General features: G+C 30.3%; 1 protein-coding gene across 1 annotated transcript in view; it reads left to right on the top strand.

The window, feature by feature from the left end:
* LOC123662682 (head-specific guanylate cyclase) overlaps positions 1-23,978 on the top strand; it is a 76,298-nt gene that overhangs the window by 6,276 nt on the left and 46,044 nt on the right. The window lies entirely within an intron of this gene.

Here is a 23,978-nt window from a genome sequence, read left to right as displayed (position 1 = left end):
TAGCAGCTGATACTCATTCATAAACGTTGAATGTATTAAAACGAATCGGTACGAAAAACTTTGTGCCTTGTCCAATATATCTACTATAAAATGAGTAACGAGAAGTTTATTAAAATAATAAATTAAATATAGAAGTAATTTATTCTTTAACTGAAGAAATTAAAAGGCATTTGATTTTCAAATCAATCTGTATATTTTTTACTTAGAATTTTTTCCAATATAGGCTACTTTTATTTGTTTGATTTATAACTATAATTCGAGTACATACTGTATGATAAATAAATATTTCAACATTGCGTTTAACTAAAAAGAGAATTTGTGAAAGGCGTAAAATCAATCAATTATCATGAGTTTAATTTACAACGCTTACTTTTACTAAGATTCAAGTTAATTTTTTTAGAAAAATAATCACTAATTTACTATCGAAATAAAAATCTTAAACAGAACGAAAATGTAACGTTTTACTTATAAATAAATATCTTATAACATTCACACATAGTCTGTTCCTAATGTAAGATACTTAATGCTTGTATTACAGGTAACAGCCGGCCTTATGATTAGATAATTTCTTATTTCTACTTATAACGTATTACGTATATGGTCGAGAAAATTGTTTTTGCTTTCCACTTATTATTGAATAGCTAACACAATTATACTTTATCTTATTTCTATACATTTGTTCACAAAGCGTTGAAAATGTACACCCACTTTCACACCCACTTATTAATATTAAAAGTTAGCTAAGAATCAGGAAATGTTTTCCTTAAAATATTAGAATTATATGTAATATATATAAATATCTGACCTTGGCATCATTACGTGGAAATGGTTACGTACTAGAAATATATTTTCTATAAACGGATTAGATCTTACGATGTTTGCATAAATGTAACAACACTCATGACTACTTTTAAGGGCATGGAATTTATTTCCTTCGAATGCATTTGTTACGTCGTTTTACTTTTAAGTGCACTAATTATTCGTCATGGTTTAACTTCTGCTTTATTTGATATATTAGTTAACATTTATGGTTACTGGTTGAATTATTTAAAGTGTAGGTTTCATTTCAAATTTTAGCGTGAAGAAATACAACGTTCGTCTCTTTATTTGGAATGTATTATTATTTGGAATCCCACATTAATTTATAAGGGACTTGTCTGAGTAGTAGTGTATTTTTGTGTATAAGTATCACAATAAAATTCATAAAAAATGTATCCCTATCTACATTCTTGTAAAAGTTTAATTCTCGCAAACGTATAGATACGTAAACGTATAGTGATATGGTTATACAACTTTCTGAATGCAATTATAATCCAATTAAAAAAATATAAGGAAACATATATAAAAAAAAAAAAAAAAAATTGTTGTCAACGATATAATTACATTTTAATACATTTTATAAATAAACTACTTCGGTGCAAAAAAACAAAAACAAATGACAGTTCATCACATTAACGAAATTTAAGGAAATCTCTTGACAACCTTGGATATAAACTCGTCTAGAAAAAATATATTTTACAAAGCGAATAGGCAATTTGGAGAGATTGTAAGAGGAAGCGGAAAACAGGCCATATTTTTTCATGTACTTAAGCAGCTTTATACTCTGACGTTACTCAGTTTTTAGTATAACGCGAATTTGTTCCATTCGGTTAACCGTGTTGAATTGAATGAATTCTGCTCCATGAGTCATAGAATGATACTTTATTGGATGTCATACTTGGGATGATTACAAAAACAAATAAAACGAAAAAATTATAAAATCAGTTTTAAAATTATTCGATATAAGTAGATTTCACCTCTCCGACTGGTTTTAGTTTATATTATTTTCTCCAATTTTTATAATTTTTAAAATTAAGTCAATAAAAAATATTATTGCAGACTACAAATATTTTCAACGTTATGACATTTAAAAGCTAAAATGTAAAATAACGAACAGTAAATTGTGCCTTAGAAAACAAATTCATTCTTTATAAAAATGTATGAATGAGCCTGTCAACTTCACGCTGTTGAACAAAGGCTTCCTCTACATATATGTATGTATAGGGTTGGCGCCTAAGCCTATAAGCTGCACCATTGAGGGTGCAAATCTTAGTTATCATAGAAATTTGATAGCGATCTAGTCTGGTGTCTCTTCCGAGTTCGATGGCTTTACGTAATCTTTGATCCCAGAAAACAAGGATAAAATGTTATAGCATTGCAAAATAAATGTAAGACGTTGTTGGGTGCCTGAGCCATAGTAAAATATATTTTAATGTTGAAATGTTTAATAAATAAAATATAATGTTAGTAAATGTTACGCTAATGTTAAATGTTAGGATTGTAACAACGGTAAAATATGCACTAAAGTAAAATGAACAGTGTCCCATACATGTGTGATATTGTTTCGGTGTATTGAAGTATCCCAGTGTTCGTTGTCATGGTTAAGAAGTCTTTATTTATTTATTTTGTATTAGAACATATAAACATAACGGTACGGATGGTATATTCGGAATGTTCCAGATTGTAAGATATTTTCTACTGAGGTCTACTTTATTAAAATAACATGCATTCCTACAATTTGAACAAAAATAACCATATTTATACAGTTTAAAAAATAAGTTATAATGTTAGTTATAGAAATATATATGTAAGTATTTTAAGAAAAAAAGAATATACTGCAACAAGTGACAAAAGTATGGTTGGGAATTTAAAAGAGAAAATCAAAACCGTAAAACATAGCATCTTGAACTTTTATTTGCCTTTGTCAAGCTATAAAAGTTATAAGTATACCATAAAGGGAATATGTCGAGCTTTTATTACGTTATTAAAAATATAAGAAGATACAAACTATATTTTTTTTTACAATTCGATCACGCTGATACAAATATTAAATACTTTTATCTTAGAGACAACATTGACGAAGTAAAACTTCTTTAGATTCGTTGTGATTCGAAACTTAACGAAACGAAAGTGCGTCACAACAAAGAAGCAAACGTATAGGAGAGAATGATATAGAATACGTTACACAGTATTTTATATTTTCAGTGAGAGAATCTCTTGTAGGCTACTTTTAAGAAGTTTCACTTCTGCCGTGTGTGAATTGCACAAACACTCTTTTTTTATTTGACTCATATTGTTTATATATCTTTCATTGTAATTTCAATTATGGTAAAAAAAACTTGTTTCTTGTACTTTTAGAAGAAAAAAAAAAAACTAAAAATTCTTAACTCTAACTTTTTTGATATATTGCAAAAGTTTAAGATTACTTCTTTATCATATTTTTTTCTAAGTAATGTTGTGTTGTAACAAAATATAAGTAACTTGTCTTCGCTATCTTCCGTTCAATATATATTAATTATTTTTTAAAATTAGTATAAAATAGTCTAGTATAATAGGAAGTTCGTCAATTGTAAATATTCACACAGTGGGGCAAAAAACTTTTCTCGTATATAAAGTCTATCAAAACTATATTTATTTTAATCTATAAAATATCTAAATTTTTATTAAATCTAAAAGGTGGCTAGTACTTATTACGACTCCAATAAGGTGTAACTATAACATTGAGTGAGCTTATTTTAGGCGTTTTTAATACAGGACGTATGCAAATATTAAATTCGTTATATTTCTTTTGATGCGTTAAGGAGAAGTGATTAGAATATATTTTTACGATGTGCACGCGTGTGTGTCACAAGAAACGACACCCTGAAGTTAGGTACTCAACGAAGAAAAATTTAGCAACGTGAAGTTAGATAGCCAATGAAGTATAACTTCTTAAGTGCGTACATAAGTACCAATACAATTTTTTTCTCCTACTATGAAACAATTTTTTATTATTCAGTGTTAAAAACTATACATAGTACCTCGTAAAGTGATGTAGGTGTTTTAGATAAATTTTATTAAAGAAACATAGGTATATATATTTTATGCAAGTTGTCGAGTCATCCTCGCCGTCATCATCGTTGTATTTTGTAGTGTATTAAAGTGGTAGTAAGGTGTGTAGTGTATTAACTGATTACTTCTATACTTATGTTTTATATAAATACGTTTATTATTGTTGTGGCACAACAAAACTCAGAATGTTTCTATGACTACAATTTTAAAGGATTTTAATATCTTAGTCAACAGAATACTATTATCATGCATATACTAGCACCGAAATCATAAAAGACAAATTCAAACTGAAATTTAAAAAATTAAAACTTTAATATACATTAATTTTTTAAAACAATTGACATTTCACTTTAAATTAATTTACGTTAATAATTTCTGTACTCTAAACATGGATAAAAAATCATTTTGTTTTTACTTATTTAAAAAAACAACTCACGCAAACTAAAAATCACTCACAAATATTTTGACGTAGCACATTGTAAGAATTTTCATCGTATCATTTGTTAGAGTCGAGTGTAACAACCGTTTCAGAAACGGATAGAACGCAGATGTCAGAAAATCGAATAAATTTCTCATAGAGTATAAGTTCAGTATGATCTGTGTAGTAATGCGTGAAGTCATCTAAACACCGGCTGCCACGGATTCTATTACTGCTTGTAAAAGATATGTGTATTTGGACAATATTTGTTATGGTCTAGTTGTATGTCTCTACGAATCTACCTCACAGTGCCTCGGAAAACACTTAGAACTGCCGAGCCTAGTTATCATCAAGGAGACTTGGTAAATTACTCTTGGTTTTCCTATACTACGAAGCAGTAAAAAGCTTTGCCCAGTAGATAATCGTTACAAGCTGATTCATTCATTTCATCTTTTGGGTAGGTTACTTACAAAACCGATATTTGATCACTCATAAATGACGAGGCAATATATATATATTTAAAAAAAATCAAAAACATCTCATCATGATCTCGAGACTTAACCATCGTTAACGTCACTTTCTAAACGTTTGTGCGTCAATCCATCATCCTTTCAACTGGTACACTTTAAACAACGTTTTCTTTCAAAATACATCAAGGTTCACTCTGTAAATAGACTCTTTCAAAACATTACTTTCGTAACAGTTATCTACGATATTTTCGTATTTTGTGTGAAGTGTTACGTTAAAATAATCATCACGTAAAAATATATATGTTTCTCGATAACTCCTGGAACAAATATGTACTGCTACACACTATCACACTTTTTTTAGTTTTATATTTTTTAATTGTGTGCACCTGTAATGTAATATAGTATAGTTAGCCTTAATATATTACCTTTAATAGATTTAAAAACTCTCATTATAAACATTTCTGGTTTTTAACCGACTTCAAAAAAGTAGAAGGTTACTCAATTCGACCGTATATATATTTTTTTCGTCGTTTATGAACCGGTTTTGATGATTCTTTTTTTATTTAAAAGGAGACATACTAAGAGTGGTAGCATGATAAAGAAACCATGATCTGATGATGATATCTCAAAGAAATCGAGGGAAACCTTCGCAAATTGTAGTGTCGACTAGTGCATTTGTTAATTGTTTTCCTCTACCTAAGTTGTACTACTTGTCGATGTGATGAAGTCGGTTTTTTTCGTTTGCTAGCAAACAAAATTATTTCATGTAAGTTCATGACAATGATACTAATAAAGGAAAAATAAATAAAAAATTTAATTAAATTAATAAACTTACATAAAACCTAACAGATATTTATATATACGCGTAATATGTTATATATATATATATATATATATATATCGATACCTTTGGGTAGAAAGGTCGTATAAACCAAAACCCGACTTTTCAGGAGAGCAGAAAAACGATTTTTTTTTTACATAAAAATTCATACTTTTTTTGTTTTTGAACTTATAAAAAAATGATATATGAGAAAGGTTCTTACAATTCTCGAATGAAAACGGTTAAATCATCAAAACCTATCTATCTTCTATAGTTTCAAAGTTAGCTTGGATTTACGTCTAAGAAAAAATCAATTCTTGGTTAATACACCCCATGAAAATGTACTTAAAAAAAACTATTTAGGTCGTATATCCATTTTTGCTAAGCTTATGGTCACATTTACTGTCGTAAAAACCCATAGATGTAGTTTTTTTTGTATTAAAAACCATTTATAATCATAGATCAATTGAATTCTGACTAATAAACAATCATCTTACTCCCAGAATTAGTAATAACTCAATTATTATTATTCTAATACCCAATAATGGTCGATTCAAATAAAATAAAACTACCTGAAATACGAAATCAACATTTATTAGGTATTATAATACCTTCTAAGCAACATTTACTATTAATTCAATAATGGTACAACATATCTAACAGGTTTAACATTTTTAAATTAAAAAAACAATTATAAAAACACACTGAAAAGTGAAATAAAAAAATCTACTTAGCCATAAAAAAACAAAAAATATTCAAACTTTTTCTAAATTAATCAGGCATTTTAATCATTTATAAAATTATGACTTGATAGTTTTTTTTTTAATTTTTGTACATAATTAACTGTAATTCAATAAATTATTGTATTAAGCCTTTGTTCTAAGGCTTACTTACTAAGTAATTTATTAAACTACAATTAATAAAAATAATTAAAAAACGATCAAGCACTAAACGTGACCAACTTATGTACTAAAAAGTAACTTATTTATTATATAAATTTGTATTCATAATTAGTTTAAAATAACTTATGAATTGTTACTATAAATTATTTTAATTATTATTATAAAATATTTTAAAATAAATTATGTATTGACAAACACATTTTCAAAAAATAAATTTAGGTGACAAAGAATACAATTATTTAACAGTCTTGTTTTTTTTACTAAATAATAATTATTTTGCTAACGAATGAAATGTGAAATTACGTAAATACGAAAAGTTATTATTCTTTTATAATAATAAATGTATTTAATAAAACACTTTTTTCGGATTTTATCGCGGTTTATTGTTAACTTTTGATTCCCGACGTTTCGGATACTTTACAGCAACCATGGTCACGGGACGACTCCATGGTTGCTGTAAAGTATCCGAAACGTCGGGAATCAAAAGTTAACAATAAACCGCGATAAAATCCGAAAAAAGTGTTTTATTAAATGAGTAAAATTCGCGTAAACATTAGAAAACAATAAATGTATTATTCAATTAGCTCTTCCTCGTCTTCTTCGTCGGTCAGCGTAAGAGAGTCAGCCACATTTCCATGGGGTAAGTTAAAATAATCATGGTGGTACCTTTTTGGTATAATTCCATTATCACATAGACGTTTTAAATCCTTATATTTTACGTCTGATATTTGCAATTTGTTTTTGTAAAGTGCAGTTGGGGACATAGTCATTACCTTTTCGTGTGTATCATTGCTTACACCTTGTTCGGGTAGTATCGCACGGCTTTTCGATCTTCCTTTACCTCTACCCTTAGATTTTTCTTTATTGCCAGATTTTTTAAATAATATTACTTTATCAGGTGACGTCTCTTCTTTCATTGAGTATTTAACGTACATTTCATTTGGACTCTTTTTCTTCAACGTAATGATTCGGATGTTTCGCATTTTCAGTGTTTTAGAAGTTTCATTTGTAAATGTCGCAGCAGTTATTTCATTCCAATTGAGAAAATCAGAATACTCCATTACATTAACATTATAAGGCCTAGGATTTTTTCTTGCAGCCTCAATGTATGATGGCCATTGTGTTGGACTCCAGACAGTAATTTTTTTAACTTCACGTTCGATAGTTGCATGAACAGAGTCCACAGGCATGTAAGTGTGCCCTGGTAAAAGATAATTTATCTGAATCACTTCTAAATGCGTTGATTTCATTAAGAAGTATATAGTAACATGGTTTATACACCAACGTCACAACCTGCCTTTGGATTTACGACGTTGAAATTAAACTATGTATAAGTAATGCATTTAACACGTTAGGGCGTATAAGCCATTTACAATTAACGACTATTTTTACGCCCTGAGTTAATATAAATTATGGTCATTACATCATAACAAAACTACAAAAAAAAAAAACATTCGGCTTTTACATTGAAAATTTACCTTTTTTTAGAGACTATGATCGAAAATTTCTGGGTCGTATTAACCATTTTTGTGCGAATTTCTGCATTTCGTATATACAGATCGATAGAGAAAAAAATTCTGAGAAAAATGGTATATATAACTCAATTTGGCCAAAATGGTTTATACGACCTTTCTACCCAAAGGTATCGATATATTAGAAGTCTCTCTATTTTCTATATTATATTTATAATAGCAACACCTTTCATAGTGTTTAGTATGGATTTTCTACAGTTACATAACGTACTATGTGTGGTGTTATTTATAGGCCAGACAGACGTTTGTAAATAAATTAGTCTGCCATATTAAAACTCTCATCTCGTGGCTGTAGCAGTCTGTGACTGATTTATGCAAAAGAAAAGAGCATTTCCGAATTATAAAAATTAGTTTTTGTAACAAATAATTTTATATCAACAGTCAGTTTACTCGCAATTTTTTTTACTCTGTTTTTTTTTTATTTTAATTTTATATTTTGACCATAATAATAATTAGCGCGAAAGTTTTCGTCACTGTAGGAGGAAAAAGTGATTATTTCTTATAAATAGAATTTAGTCACAGTATATAAAAACGCGTGAAAACTAACAGAAAGAGTAATCTGTGTACTAATAAGTTCTTCGTCCAAGTTGAAGAGAGAAAGTGCAAGTCTCAGTTTCCACATAGGTTTTATTTTAGTTTAGCTAGCTGCACATTCAATCTTCTACAATTGATTGAAAAATAATATATATATATATATATAATAAATAATATATATATATATAATAATATATATAATTTAAAAAATATGTAATAATACAATTTATTCGGCATACACGTTAAGATACATATTTATTCATTTATTTCATATCCACAGCTGCATTTTAGGTTTTTTAATGAATACAAACTAATCGTAGAACATAATTCATTTATTTTTAAAATATCATCGATATAATAATATAACCAATTTAATTTTGTCTATCAAATATCTTTCACAAACGTCTGAGAAATTAGTAAAATATATTATTTGTCCTCTCGTAAAATAACAAGCTCCTCCAAAATCACCACAGGATTATTTTATTTACTTTCAAAACGTGGGGAAAGCTCGGTTTAATATGTACACAGCCACCGAACTGTGTATGCAGTTTTCTCGCTTCGAGAGTGTTGTAACAAAATTCAATAGCTATTCTATTTGCACCGAAACGGATTACAAACAGATGCGATAGACCTTCAATAGGATTTAAAGTTTCCATACATGTAATAACAGCGTAGAGAGAAAATGTTTCAGTATATACTCAATGTATATAGAAGATGTGTAAAATAGTATACTATAACAACTGAGGTAGGGCACAGCAGATTCCGGCTCAATACGTCGACCTTACAGAAGATCACAGCCAAATAATACTGTTTTCAAGCAGTATTGTGTTCCTGTTTGTGAGTAAGGTGACCAGAGCTCCTGGGGGAATGTGATGGGGTCGGCAACGCGCTTGCGATGCTTCTGGTGTTGTAGACGTCTATAAGCTACCGTATCGCTTACCATCAGACGAGAATGATCATTGAAAATGAAATTTTGTATCATAATCTTTACTCTGGATACGCTACGCCCAACGATTTTATATTTTTCTGATCAATACCCCAGATTGATGAGAAGATTGGTGCGATCTGGTAGCTAGGACTTACCGAATTATTTTTTAGCTTTTAATACATAACCTAACTACATCATTTTTATTGTAATATAACCGCTTAAAATAAAATAAAAAATTTATTTTATTACGTAGCTCAAAATAATTTAATGACATTACCTAAAGTAATTAGAAAGAATTAAAAAATAAATAATAAATTAACTTGCAGGACATTATTTAATTAAATATTTGCAATGCCTTTGTCAATACACACTTTTGGACGATCCTAGTTACGAACATAGCATAACCCTTTTTTTTCTACATTTCACAGTATTCAATGAAATATCAAAAGAAACAAATCCACGTAAGCCTTTAACATAACGAACGAAAGTGTCTAGTCATCATGCTCAACACTGTCTGATGGATTTTCCCGAAGCCTTTGTTGAAATACAATTATACCTTGACGAGAACAAATCGATTGGCAATTGTCACCTTTGTGTAATTTTAGTTTTAACTTTGACAATCCATTCAATAAAGACTGATTTTGTAAAAATGGTTGAGAACTAACTCTTTAAAAATCGTTTATTTCTACTATAATCATAATACATTCATTCCTTATCATAAGAGTGACTGATAGCTATATCAGAAGAAGTAATAAAAATTCGTCGTCATGAGACGCTTCAGGTAAATCTTTCTCAGTAAATGGATTTTTAGTGCAAATATATATTTTTTTAATTGCTGATCGTCTTTGAGAATAGGGCAGTCAAAGATTCATTTTTCAGCTTTTTAACATAAATTGTTTTTAAAGTTTTAATCCAGATTTGCTGGACATAAGCCTCTCCAAGTTCGCGCCAAACTTTCCGGTTTTCTGCAGTCCTCATCCAGCCTCAACCGGTGATCTTGTGTTCGCTGCCGTAGCCGGGAATAGTGGGATTGACAGGAACTGAGAGCCGAAGTCCATGTTCGAATTGATTGTTCAAAGTTCGTAGTGGAACTTTTTATCCCATAGTCGCCTCTTACGACAAGAAGGAAAAAAGTGTGTGGCTATATTCTATTCTGCCGTAGCCAAAAAGAAAATTATATTACTTGATATAAATTTCTAATATTTTAAATAAATAAAGATATAATTCTCAGGATGAAATTAAATCATCAATTAAAATTCCAAATTCTTTGGGAACTATTAGTCATCTAAGTCAGTTACTAATTGCTTCAGCGTTTAACAGATCTTTTCTGTGAGCGATATCGATTTGAACTGAGCGGTTTAACGTCATTACAATAACAAACGACAAATTTGTTTGTTGTTGTAACAATTGTTTTGTTAGTTGTCTAACTATTGGTTTAGAGTTTGTTTTTAAATTAAAACAATTAATGTTTTCAATTTATAATTATTGTTTTGTATTATTGGGCTCCAAACCTAAATTTATATATGTTTTCGTTGCGAATATATTATATTAAATTGTTATTGTTTTGGAAATAAGTGAACCATTGCAAGTACAACTGAGGTAGGGCACAGCAGGAATTTCCTGCTCAAAATATGGAGCAGCCCGACTGGGGTAGTACCTCGACCTTACAGAAGATCACAGCAAAATAATACTGTTTTCAAGCAGTATTGTGTTCCTGTTGGTGAGTAAGGTGACTAGAGCTCCTGGGGGGATTGGGGATTGGGTCGGCAACGCGCTTGCGATGCTTCTGGTGTTGCAGGCGTCTATAAGCTACGGTAATCGCTTACCATCAGGTGAGCAGTACGCTTGTTTGCCGACCTAGTGACATAAAAAAAAAAGTTTTTATCCGAAAACAGGAAATCGTAATATTAAACATTTTTGCTCACTCATGGTGGCATTAGTATATTGAAAAAAAAAAGATGAAAGAATTTACTCAATAATATGTAAACAAAATGTAAACTAATATAAATTTATAATTTCTTTCTTTTTATTTTTTAAACCATTTCATAAATTTTTTGATAGGATTGAAATCAAAATTTTCAAACGCAAGTAATGTAAAATTACTTTGAAGTTAATTTTACTTACAATTCAGAGACTTAACATCATAGATGCGTTATTCAAGTCAGCCTGATATGTCATTTAATCACCCCACGATTGTATTCTAATTGTTTATAATCAATGTATACATTGACCACTGCGTTCAGGAATCAATACATCCGAACAATATTGTATTATTGACGATCACTAAATTCAAATTACAGTCCAATTACCGTTTGTTATTCGACTAATGATGGACAGTAATCTCAGGATTAGGATACAATAGTTTGGATGCAATAGAATAACAGCCGTAATATTATATTTAAAATAGGGTTAGCTCCCAAATAAAAAAAAATTACATCGACGAGTAATACGACGTAGGTAGTCGAAAGAAGGATCATTTAATTCTTTTTGATTTTTGAATTATTGGTGACAAGTACCAGATTTCGAATAAAGTAAGAATCATCTCATTTCTATTTTCTTACATTTTCAAATTTTTCAGCGCAATTTTCGTACCTTTTCATGCCGTGAGACCACATCTACCAGATTTAAGAAACTCTCTCTTTCAAGTTTTGTGCTAAGCAACACATTTAGACAATATATTTTTAAAATTGTTGCAGTAATAATAAAAATAAATTTCTTAATCACCAATGAAATCAATCCCCTAAAATGCAACTGTATAATGAATAATTTACGCTTGTCTATTTATTTACTATAATTTGATGATATTTGATAGTATGTGAAGTAATAACTAAAATTAAGTAAATTACTGTGCTTTATGATCACCGGTATTCGACCAACGGCAGGCCACGTATAGTGGTCCAATTTGTCATTGCATTGATAAATGATGTGTAATTATTTTTGACTCAACGTTCCTGCTGGTAATCAATTGAGCATTGTTTCTATATAAGGTTCTATCTCAGGTTACGTTGGTCTGCAAATGGTGATAAAATTGCATATAGCGCTATTGATTGTAAATTTATTAAGAAAATCTATTATAGTTTAAAATAGCTTACAAGTTTTCACTATAGATATTTAACATGGAATATCTTTCGATTGGGCACCCTGAGGGCTATTAAGAATATCACGAAAATTTCAATAAAGATTTTTTTTAATATAAAATATACATTTGACTGGTGTTTAGCGGTTTTGACGTGTATTATTTATTTGAAGACATATTTTATACCTAAATAATTTATACTAATAGTATACAACGTAACTTTATAATATCGGATTACTTCCTACAGCTGTTTCAACTTTTTTGTTTTGTCAAAAATCACGTTTCTATATTGGACGTTACGCTAAGTGCAAAGTTGTAACCGAAAATATCAACAAATCTTATAAGTATCGTAACTCAGAGCGAGCAAAGTCGCTAGGGACATGTAATGTTTTTATATAAGCGTACCTGCAATTTTTCTTTTTTATTACTTTAGTTGAGACCAGACCCTTGAAATACCTTGCAAAGTACCGCGCGGAAAAGTTTATTTATTTCGTTGAGAAATTTTCCTATTGAAATAGTTGAAGATCCAATTTCAACCGCAAAATAAAATACTATAGACCATAATAGTTCAATATTCAATCGAAACATTGATATTTTGAACAATATTGAACAACTTGAAGTATGAATGGTAATCAATTATTGTAACCTGCAAACGTCTTCTCGCTTGAGATTATTTTAGAGAATTTCAGGATTCCATTACAAGTTCGTTAAAAACATGTTTTAAAATTTAATTTTGACATTTGAATTAACAAAAAAAAAAAAAATATTATTAAAAAGAAACGTAATTTAAAATGAACATTACGTTAAATTATGATCTGACAACATAAATTGATTCTGAACATATGGAATGAATGATAATTTAAAAGTTTAATCTGTAACGTATAAAAATTCGTCAATTTTCACATGCAAACCATTTTCACGTCGAAACTTAATCAAGATGATAAATATACATTTTGCATTAAATGAAACTGTCAAAACTCTGAGCTTCGATTTTCATTTTGATACGAGCAATTTTCAGACTAGCATTGTATCGGAATTGTGATATGCGTACAGCCATTTCAGTTTGATTTTTTGAAGCATTTTCCATTTCAATATAACGTGATTTGAATATCTATTACTATTACACGAGTAATTCTTGTATATATAATCTGAATCTCGATTCAACGATTTTCCTGAAATGATTTCGGGGGCGATAAATCGATATTTCGGATCGGATTCATTTTTAGAAAATGTCGTTTTATCCCTGTTTTTAGACATTGATATATTAAATGTAACAATTATTCTACTTGCAACTATCTATGTGCGTAGAGTTATAAAAACATATTAAAAAGTTATGAAAATATAGTAAAATGCACCCCACGCTTTTTACTCTGAATTGAATTATTCTCTTAATAACTTAAATTTTATTATAATTTTATTTTGAAGTAATTAGTTATGATTGACTGTCGGATATTCTACTACTGTAATAGAAAGTCTTTGTAATTAAATATTATTTTCTACTTTTTAGTTCGATTAGCTATGAGAGCGTGGTTTTTAATTTTTTTTTAACCTTAAATTAATTCGGACATATTTGATTAAACTTTCCAAGTAAATATTTTGTTACTTTTTTATTGAGAAGTAGTAGTAATAATATAAACCATTAAATGAGAAAAGAGAAATATTTCCTGTTTACAAATGAACCCAATAACGAGGCAAGCAAAAAGAGTATAGTGATTGGACCATCATTTTTCTTCAATACATTTTATAGAAATCTTTGTTTCAATTTTTATTTCACAGCGAAAAGATGCATTATACCAAAAAAAAAATATATATATATATATTACCGTTTCAATCATTCGGAGCCAATATTTAATTGAAAGAGCATCTGGAGCGCATTACTCAAGGGATAATTGTAATTCTACCGTTTCTCGTTTTTTGTAATGATTTATACATTTAATGTACAGAACAAAACCTGCACTACATTAATTTACTAATTGAGGTGCTAACGATACACAAAATTAACAATAAATCTTACTAAAGTTACATTAAAATGAATTAGGTCATTACTTGTGGTTGTCTTTAACAAGTTAGTTTAGTTAGTGAATGTGTTTGTTATTTTATTTTTGTTTTAATTAATAGTAAATTTGATGATTATTTACTAAACTAATATTTTAACTGACAATAATAAAACGAACATAAATAGCGAATATGCCTTCTAATTACCATTTTTGTTTTTCCATGTTTATTTAAAAATATTTTTCATTTCCCTAAAGACTTGCGTTGTCAACGGATCCTTATTAAATATATTATAACAAGCTCGAAAACGTAGAAGCATAAAGAAAGAATGATGGAATTTTTTTTACAATGTTATATTTTCCTTTATTTATATCTAAAATAATGCAAAAATGAGCTGAAAAAATCTCTTTGTGAATTACGACTATCTTTGAAAGTAATACTGAATAATAAGGCTTTATATTATGTTGTAATTCATTAAATTTGTTGGATGAAATCTTCTCATTATTAAAACGGGATATAGAAATTAATGTTAGACTGTTTTTGCTATATTTATTAAAAAAAAAATATTTATATTTAGAATTAGCTGTGCCCACGATTTCATCCGCTTGGAATTAAACAAAAAAATATTCAGTAATTTTATTAACTTTTAGTGTTGTGTTTATAATCTGTAAACTATCACACATCACTAAAATAAATTAATACTTTTCATTACGTAATATTTTCAATTAATATTTATATAATGGTAGTATATATTGTGTTATGAGGGTGTACAAAATCGCTCCATTAGTCATTCGACACTCCGAAATGCGTATGGTATTTGTTCCGACTTTCGCAATGCGATCTCTGCGATGCGGGTCGATCACTTAAGGTGTCCTATTACGCACGATGTTCTTCGACCTTAATTTCCCGAACGTTCTAATAGGTGTAATTTAATCTTCAATATCATCATTTACTATCATAACTATTTTATTATACATCCATACATAATTGGATCTAAACCCATGTCTCAATACTTTAAAAATTCACTATCGTTTTCTGAACTAATAAGGCCTAGAGAGACTCAAAGAAGATAGTTACGGCTAAAACTGTACTTAGAACTCCTTAAAATTTAAGTATTTTAAACAAAAAGTCATCTTCTGCGATGTGGCCTAGCAAAGCAACAATAAATACCTACATGTCTCGGGCAAAAATTTCATATCTTAGTAATGTCTTTCAGTTAACCTATATCTGCTTCAATTCTTTGGTTTCACCGAAGAAAGGGAATTGGAAACCAATTTAACTCAACAATTCGCGTTATTGATTTCTTAACCAATTTAATTCTACTCAAAAAATGTAAAAAAGGAAAATAATTGTTAAGATGAATTTTATTACTTTCATACCTTATTTTACAAATTTCCTTGAAATATTTTCAAACAATATTTCTTATTTCTCACATACGTCACACAAGGAACCCTTGAGCAAATTTTATCCCTCTAAACCCATTTCGGTTTTCGGTCGATCACTACAGTTTTACTAAGTAGATTTTTTTTCTTCGAAATAACATTATTCCTCTATTTTAAATATAACAAATGCTTTTACTTACCTTTGTATAATATTTGGAATATATATAAAGTTTTTTGAAGACGGTACCTTCCATAATTCAGTTTGAACTATTCACATAATTGTGTCGTATATAGGTCGAGCCTTATACGGCTTCTGTGACCTTACTGCGAGTGACAGAAGATACTACGAGTATATAATAAATCTATTACAAAATAGAGTTTGTACGTGAAAGATTTTTGAAATAATTCCGACTTTTGTAATGTGCTATTGATTAATACTAAAATTAATTTTTTTAATGTAATTTTTATCAGCCGACTTAGTCTTTAAGACTGTATGGCTGCAATAAATAATTTAAAAAAAATATGTAATTTTTATGTATCTACAAGATACGTACATCTGCTCTTGAATTTAAAAATATTACTTTTATTATTCTTTGACGGTTCGCAGGAAAGTCGACATAAGGTACCAATCAAACCAAAGAGTTTTGTTGTTGTTGTATGGAATAATTAGTTGTAGAACTTTCTTCAATGCTTGTATGTATTTTAGATGCCTGATGATGGTCCAATAAAGGATCGAAACGTCGCATGAATTTGCAATTAGTGGTTTGATTGGCACCTTATGTCCACTTTCCTGCGAATCGTCAAAGAATACTTATAACAAATGGACACAACGATAAATAATTACTTTTATTGAAGATACAAAGACTTGTATATAAAACAGTAACATTTAACGAAGTAGGAAGTCACGTTTGTCAATGAAACTATTTTAAATACGAAATATCAAATTCAGTAATTGAACAGAGACAAAATGGTCTTCTGATAAATACTCAAATGGGAGTCCATACGACCCAGGCATAATTTTTATAAGTAATAATAATAATATTATAAAAACATTTAAATTATAAAGATCACCAGTAGGATGAAATCCTGCATAAAGGGTCCGGAAATACAACACAAATACAATCGTCCTGACCACGATATTTTGTAGTATTTACAAACATTAATATAAACGTGGATCAAACCATCAAAAAAGCGCTGACGCGACAGCTAGTTACTGTGACAAGGAATTGATATAGCAGTTGCTTTAAACCAATAATCAAAGAGTGCTATATATAAAAATACCTACTTGTATTGTAATTCGGTAAAACGTTCGATTTAAACTTTATCTGTCTATTAATTCAATTCCTATGTTTAAGATCGAGATAAATAATTTAGAAATAATTTGCATAAACAAGTCTCGTGGTCTTCAAACTTTTAAAGGTTCCAGGGGTTTTTCAATGATCTCGCATAAAATTTTCAATTTACTTTTTCTGATTTAAACGTATTTATTCTTAGCAAATTTTTCATTTTCTTTCTTCCACATTGTTCATACTATTGTATTAAATTTAAGTAAAAATGTTTTATAAAATATATTAATGTAATTTTTTTGTTATATCTCTGTACTACGATAATAAAATCGTTCTAACCAAAGTCCTAAAATTAAGAATAAATACGTTAGAGGATAATGTACTTGTTATGCACTTACATTCTATACAACTGGCCTTGTGTTAATCCTAATGAATATTATAAATGTGAATATAAGTTTGTTTGTTACGCTTTAACGCGAAAACTACTAAACCTATCATAACGAAACTTTGTACACATATTGTTGGCGGTATCAAAAGAAACTACGATCACTTTTTATTAAAAAAATAGTTCAATGCTAGTGAAGACGCGGGTAAAAGCTAGCTAATAATAAATATACTCTGGTGTTATATTCTTTACGGGTTAAGATTTATTCTTTATGATATTTAAGTCTCGTGTCACGCTATAATAAAAGTATGACAATAATAACTTGTGAAGTAACACCAGCGTTTTATTGTTACTGCTTTTGTGAGCCTTTTTATGATATATATTTTTTTGTTATAAAAATGTTACTGTATATTAGACATAGGCAATAATGAGGTAGATAAGCTTTTTATAACACAACTTTTTTATTTGGATAGAAAATTTGGTACTGAAAATTTAATTTAAAAAAAAAATGACACAAATGAAATCGTCCATTTTATCGTAGCACTAACCTAATAATTTAAAAAAGCTACTTATTTTGGAAAGATGGATGGAAGTTTGTTATTCTTTCATGTAAAATAATAAATACATTCATGCAATTGGATTGCTGATTTCATTTAATAGAAGTAAAATTGAAGGCTTTGCTAATATTAACAAAATGGAGAATACACGAAGGCGATTGATCAATGCGTTCGAAATTAGAACCTTAGTAGAAATTTGAAGACCATAAGAATATCCTGACAGCGATCGTTACTCGTAGTAGATACTCTGATCCTTCTCCTACATGGGGAAATACATGGCACATACTAAATCCGGTTCCTCATTACCCAAATAATTACGAAATTAGACGTTAAGCACGTAAAATCCAGCTTTAGTTATAGCAATATAGATAATTGATCGTAATAGTATCATTCATATTGCTAATATGGACATTCTGCAACTGACGCATCAGCATAATCATTTCTATGTCATGCCAAATAAAAGTCTTCACAAATTGGTCACAGTTTGTAAAGTTTTACTGCAATGTTTATTATAACAATGTCTATGTATGTATGGACTTTATATTGTTATAGTAATTTCGTAAAACAAAAACAACAAACAATACGCTACGTGCCTCCATTACGTTATTAGGTTTTTCCACTTTGCATGGAAAAATAGGATCTTATAAAAAGTTTGTTTTATCTGATGCCCTTAACTTTCTACTCAACAACCGAACTCAAAAATCAAATAGAAGGTAATAAATTGAATCACTCGACGCAGAAACGTTTAATTACTTGAGAACTATAGTACAAACAAGTCTTTCCTATTAGCATTTTTATTATACCTACACCCCGCACGCAGATGTATTATTAGAGCATTGCCGTTTTAATTTTGGCTACCATATAACAACACTACTTCAGACCAATATTATTTGACTATGAGCTACTCTAAGGTTGGAGTACCTTAATATGTAGTAAAGAAGTTAAGCATTACATAAATATATATAGTCTTCTCCATTTTTCGTGACATTAGTGTAAGTCAGATATACAAATAAGATTTGATTTGATCGGACACCCTGAATAAACACCAGCTACCAAAATTTGTATAGACACACCATATTTTAGGGCACCGGGTACAAAATTAAAAAGAAAAAAATAAGATAGTATTTGTGTTCGTTGGTGACAGTTATTGAAACGTGTAGCCTTGGTTTTCCAGTGTGAAATGTTTTAGGCACGAAAACTTTGATGTCTACGAAAATCACTAACAGCCTTTAATTCTTTAACTTTTTTTTTTATGATTAAATCGATTTTTCTTTCATGATTCGTATATGTCGGCACCTGCGCTATCGTAGGTAGCAAGGAATTTTGAAACAACTGATGACCGATCCCGCCATCTAGCACATCGTTCGATACTCACCTACCCTCACTTATTCCATTACTCGAGTTATTCTGACGTGTATAAAATGACCAGTGTAACCGCGGCTAAGGCAGTCTTAGTTCTGGCTTGGCACGGTGCAAAATCAAAATCAAAAGACAGCTTTATTCAAATAGGCTTCAAGAGCACTTTCGAATCGTCATTTTACAAATTAAAAATAAATTATTATTTTTGTAAAAGTAAAGCTACCACCGTTTCGGAATGTAGATTCTGCAGAGAAGAATCGACAAGAAACTCCGCAGTTACTGTTTTTAAAAATTATGTATTAACTTGCACTTGTTGTACCCTGCTAGTAGCTTAACCTTGACTCTTTCAATAATAATTAATTTTTGCAAACGAATTAATTGTTACATATTATATTACGATCTATAATTTGACTAGGCAGGGCGGACAACTCGAGCAGTGAAGGTGAGCGTTGATGTACATCTCAAAGGGGATCTCCTTAAACCTACACCTCACGATGGACCCGGCACCCGCACGGTGAATTTGTGGAATGCTAAAAAGTTATTATATATATATATATATCTGTATACAAATGTATCGAAGCTTATTTGTTTAATAAGTACGATTTTATTTTTGTGTTACCCTCACATTAGGAATTCTAAACATTTTTGAATATCATATCAAAAATTGACCGCTCCAGCGGGATTCGAACCCGCGTCTCCGACTGACCGTGTCGGCGCTCTAGCCAATTAAGCTATGGAACGATGTACCCGCCAGAGCGAAATTTTTGATATGATGATTTTTATTTTCGGTTTAAGCGAACCGTGGCGCCGTCTATAGTGAGTTCTTTACAGAGACCCGTAACTATTCAAAGTTTCATATTACAATGAAAATCTTTGACAGGAGACGACACCATGCTATTTTTAATAAGTACGATTTTATTTTTGTGTTACCCTCACATTAGGAATTCTAAACATTTTTGAATATCATATCAAAAATTGACCGCTCCAGCGGGATTCGAACCCGCGTCTCCGACTGACCGTGTCGGCGCTCTAGCCAATTAAGCTATGGAACGATGTACCCGCCAGAGCGAAATTTTTGATATGATGATTTTTATTTTCGGTTTAAGCGAACCGTGGCGCCGTCTATAGTGAGTTCTTTACAGAGACCCGTAACTATTCAAAGTTTCATATTACAATGAAAATCTTTGACAGGAGACGACACCATGCTATTTTTAATAAGTACGATTTTATTTTTGTGTTACCCTCACATTAGGAATTCTAAACATTTTTGAATATCATATCAAAAATTGACCGCTCCAGCGGGATTCGAACCCGCGTCTCCGACTGACCGTGTCGGCGCTCTAGCCAATTAAGCTATGGAACGATGTACCCGCCAGAGCGAAATTTTTGATATGATGATTTTTATTTTCGGTTTAAGCGAACCGTGGCGCCGTCTATAGTGAGTTCTTTACAGAGACCCGTAACTATTCAAAGTTTCATATTACAATGAAAATCTTTGACAGGAGACGACACCATGCTATTTTTAATAAGTACGATTTTATTTTTGTGTTACCCTCACATTAGGAATTCTAAACATTTTTGAATATCATATCAAAAATTGACCGCTCCAGCGGGATTCGAACCCGCGTCTCCGACTGACCGTGTCGGCGCTCTAGCCAATTAAGCTATGGAACGATATACCCGCTAGAGCGAAATTTTTGATATGATGTTTTTTATTTTCGGTTTGAGCGAGCTTATTTGTTTACTTACGTTTGTTTGATACAGTAATATTCTTTTTTATTATATGCTTACATTTATTAACACCTTTAACATATTTGTTGTGAATAAAATTAACAATAAGTCTGACTAAATTACAATAAATTGTATAGTATAGGTATGACGACCTATACTATCAAGAATTTAACTAAATTTGATCTTTAAAATATTAACTAATTATTACAATGTCATTATTAATGTCAGTTTCAATCCTAATATCGGATCGGATCGGATTAACGGACTAATCTAAAATTTAAATATCGTTTGTAGTGAGTAGACACTTCTCTCAGTTATCCTTCAAGTGTAAATTAAAAAAGATAAATTAATCCGTTGAATCTATTTATCAAATCACTTTAGCCTCGGCTTCAAATTCAACGTGAACTGACGGCTGTCAATTTCATGAATTTTATTTGCCTTTATCAACATTTTCCGGGCAAAATAGGATTTTAAAATCTGTCACCAGCTTCCACATGTCATTGCGATATACTCGAACGATTTTTTCGCGGCACTATTACGAATCAGTTGGCGTTTTGCCCTGACGTTGTTAAGGAAAATATTTCCATCAGAAGAATTTCGTATAAAATAATAGAAACAATAAAACACTTTATTTGTTATATATTTGAAAGTGTAGCCCTGACTTTTGAACTGATTAAAAAATACTATACTTTTTAAAGACCTTTTAAAAGTTTAATATCTTCTCTTATGGCAAGGGACGCTGGTGTGAAATTACTTGGTGAGAAAGTGGCTTTCACGCTATTACAATATATAGGTGTAAACATATGATATATTATATTATTATATAATGTATTCTTTACTGTCTGATATCATATCTGTGCTATCCGGTTTGATATCTTGAGTAAATATTTAGTTTGTGATTTATGATCTATTTAAATAAATACCTAGTACTGAACTACTTATTTACTCAAAACAATTTTGCTTTGTATATTATATAGCCTAGAAATTATATTACGTACTTTAAATTAAATTAGATCAATCAAATCGAATTTCATAAATACACATAAATAAATGTATATTTTTAAAGTAATATACCAAAATGGCTACAAACTGTAAAAACAATATTATGAAAATTAGTAAACTAGAAAAATGTACCTACTACTAACATTGCGGACTCCACTTATTTAAAAAAAAAAAAAAAAACTATGAGTATATCATAGCAAATCTACATGTTCTATGTTTTCCATAGAACTTATGTGTCACGGACGAATATATTGACCCTATAATTGACACTGTTTAATCGTGTTTTATTGATGTCGACTTACACGTTCTCACCCGCGTAAGTGACTTTGATTTCTATATGTAATGTGGTGTTTTATAAGCTATAATAATTCGATAAGTCGACCTTTAATACAAAGAGATTTATTTGAAATAGACTCTAATAATAATATGAGCTCGTTAAAACGTTAATGCAATTTTTTCTTAATCTTTTATTTATTTCATCATTACAGCCTATACAGTCCACTGCTGGACATAGGCCTCCACAATTTTACGCCAAAAATAACGTGAACTCATGTGTTTTGCCCGTAGTCACCACGTCGGGCAGGCGGGTTGGTGACCGCAGGGCTGGCTTTGTCGCACCGGAGACGCTGCTGCGACATGTGCTATATTTAGGGAAGTACGGAACAGCTAACATCATGCCACCCACGCGGGTAAAGCTGCGAGCGGAAAGCTAGTTTCTAAAATCAAAATCAAAAATTGCTTTATTCAAATAGGCTCCAAGAGCACTTTCGAATCGTCATTTTACAAATTAAAACTTTAGAAATTAATTATTATTTTTGTAAAAGTGAAGCTACCACCGATTCGGAATGTAGATTCTGCAGAGAAGAATCGGCAAGAAACTCCGCAGTTACTCTTTTCAAAATAATATATAAACTGTGTTTTAGAACAAAATTAGAAACATGTTGCATTAAATACAGCGTCACTAAGTCCACACATCTTTATCAACTATGTAATCCTGCACCGAGTAATAAGCTTTATCTATTATTTTTTTTTAAATAAAAACTTTAAATTTATGTTGAGCCAATCCCAAAATCGTTTGTGGTATTTTATTATACATGCGAATACCATGACCCAGAAAGGAAACGTTTACTTTGCGCAGTCGAAAACTTGGAGTTACAATTTTGTTATTCCGTCTCGTGTTTACAATGCGATTATTACTATTTATTTCAAAACAATGAATATTTTGGTGGATATACATAATATTGTTATAAATATACTGCTACGCGATCGTTAATATGTCCACCTTTTGGAAAACATCCCGTAGGGAGACTCGAGCTCCAAGATCGTAAATGCCGCGAATAGCCCTTTTTTGCAAGATAAATATAGTCTCAATATCTGCAGCATTACCCCACAGTAACAGGCCGTAAGACATAACATTATGGAAATAGCTAAAATATATTAAGCGTGCAGTTGCAATATCGGTCAGTTGTCGTACTTCTTATACTTCTAATGGGGCTGTGCGAGGTTCTGTGCAATTCCAACCTACTTTTTGTTTCCTAAATGACGCTTCAGGCTGTAATATCCCACTACTGAGTATCAGGCCTCACTCCCCATGTAGGAGAAGGATCAGAGCTTAAACTATCACACTGCTCCAATGCGGGTTGGTAGATGTATTCCCTACTATGAGTAACGATCGCTATCAGGTGTACATGATAACAAGGGGACCGACGGCTCAACGTGCTCTCTGAGGCA

Source organism: Melitaea cinxia, chromosome 19 (genome assembly GCF_905220565.1).
Source record: "Melitaea cinxia chromosome 19, ilMelCinx1.1, whole genome shotgun sequence".
In the NCBI taxonomy this organism is placed as follows: Eukaryota; Metazoa; Arthropoda; class Insecta; order Lepidoptera; family Nymphalidae; genus Melitaea; species Melitaea cinxia.
Note: the sequence above shows the minus strand (reverse complement) of the source record. Positions and strands in the feature narration are given on the sequence as shown.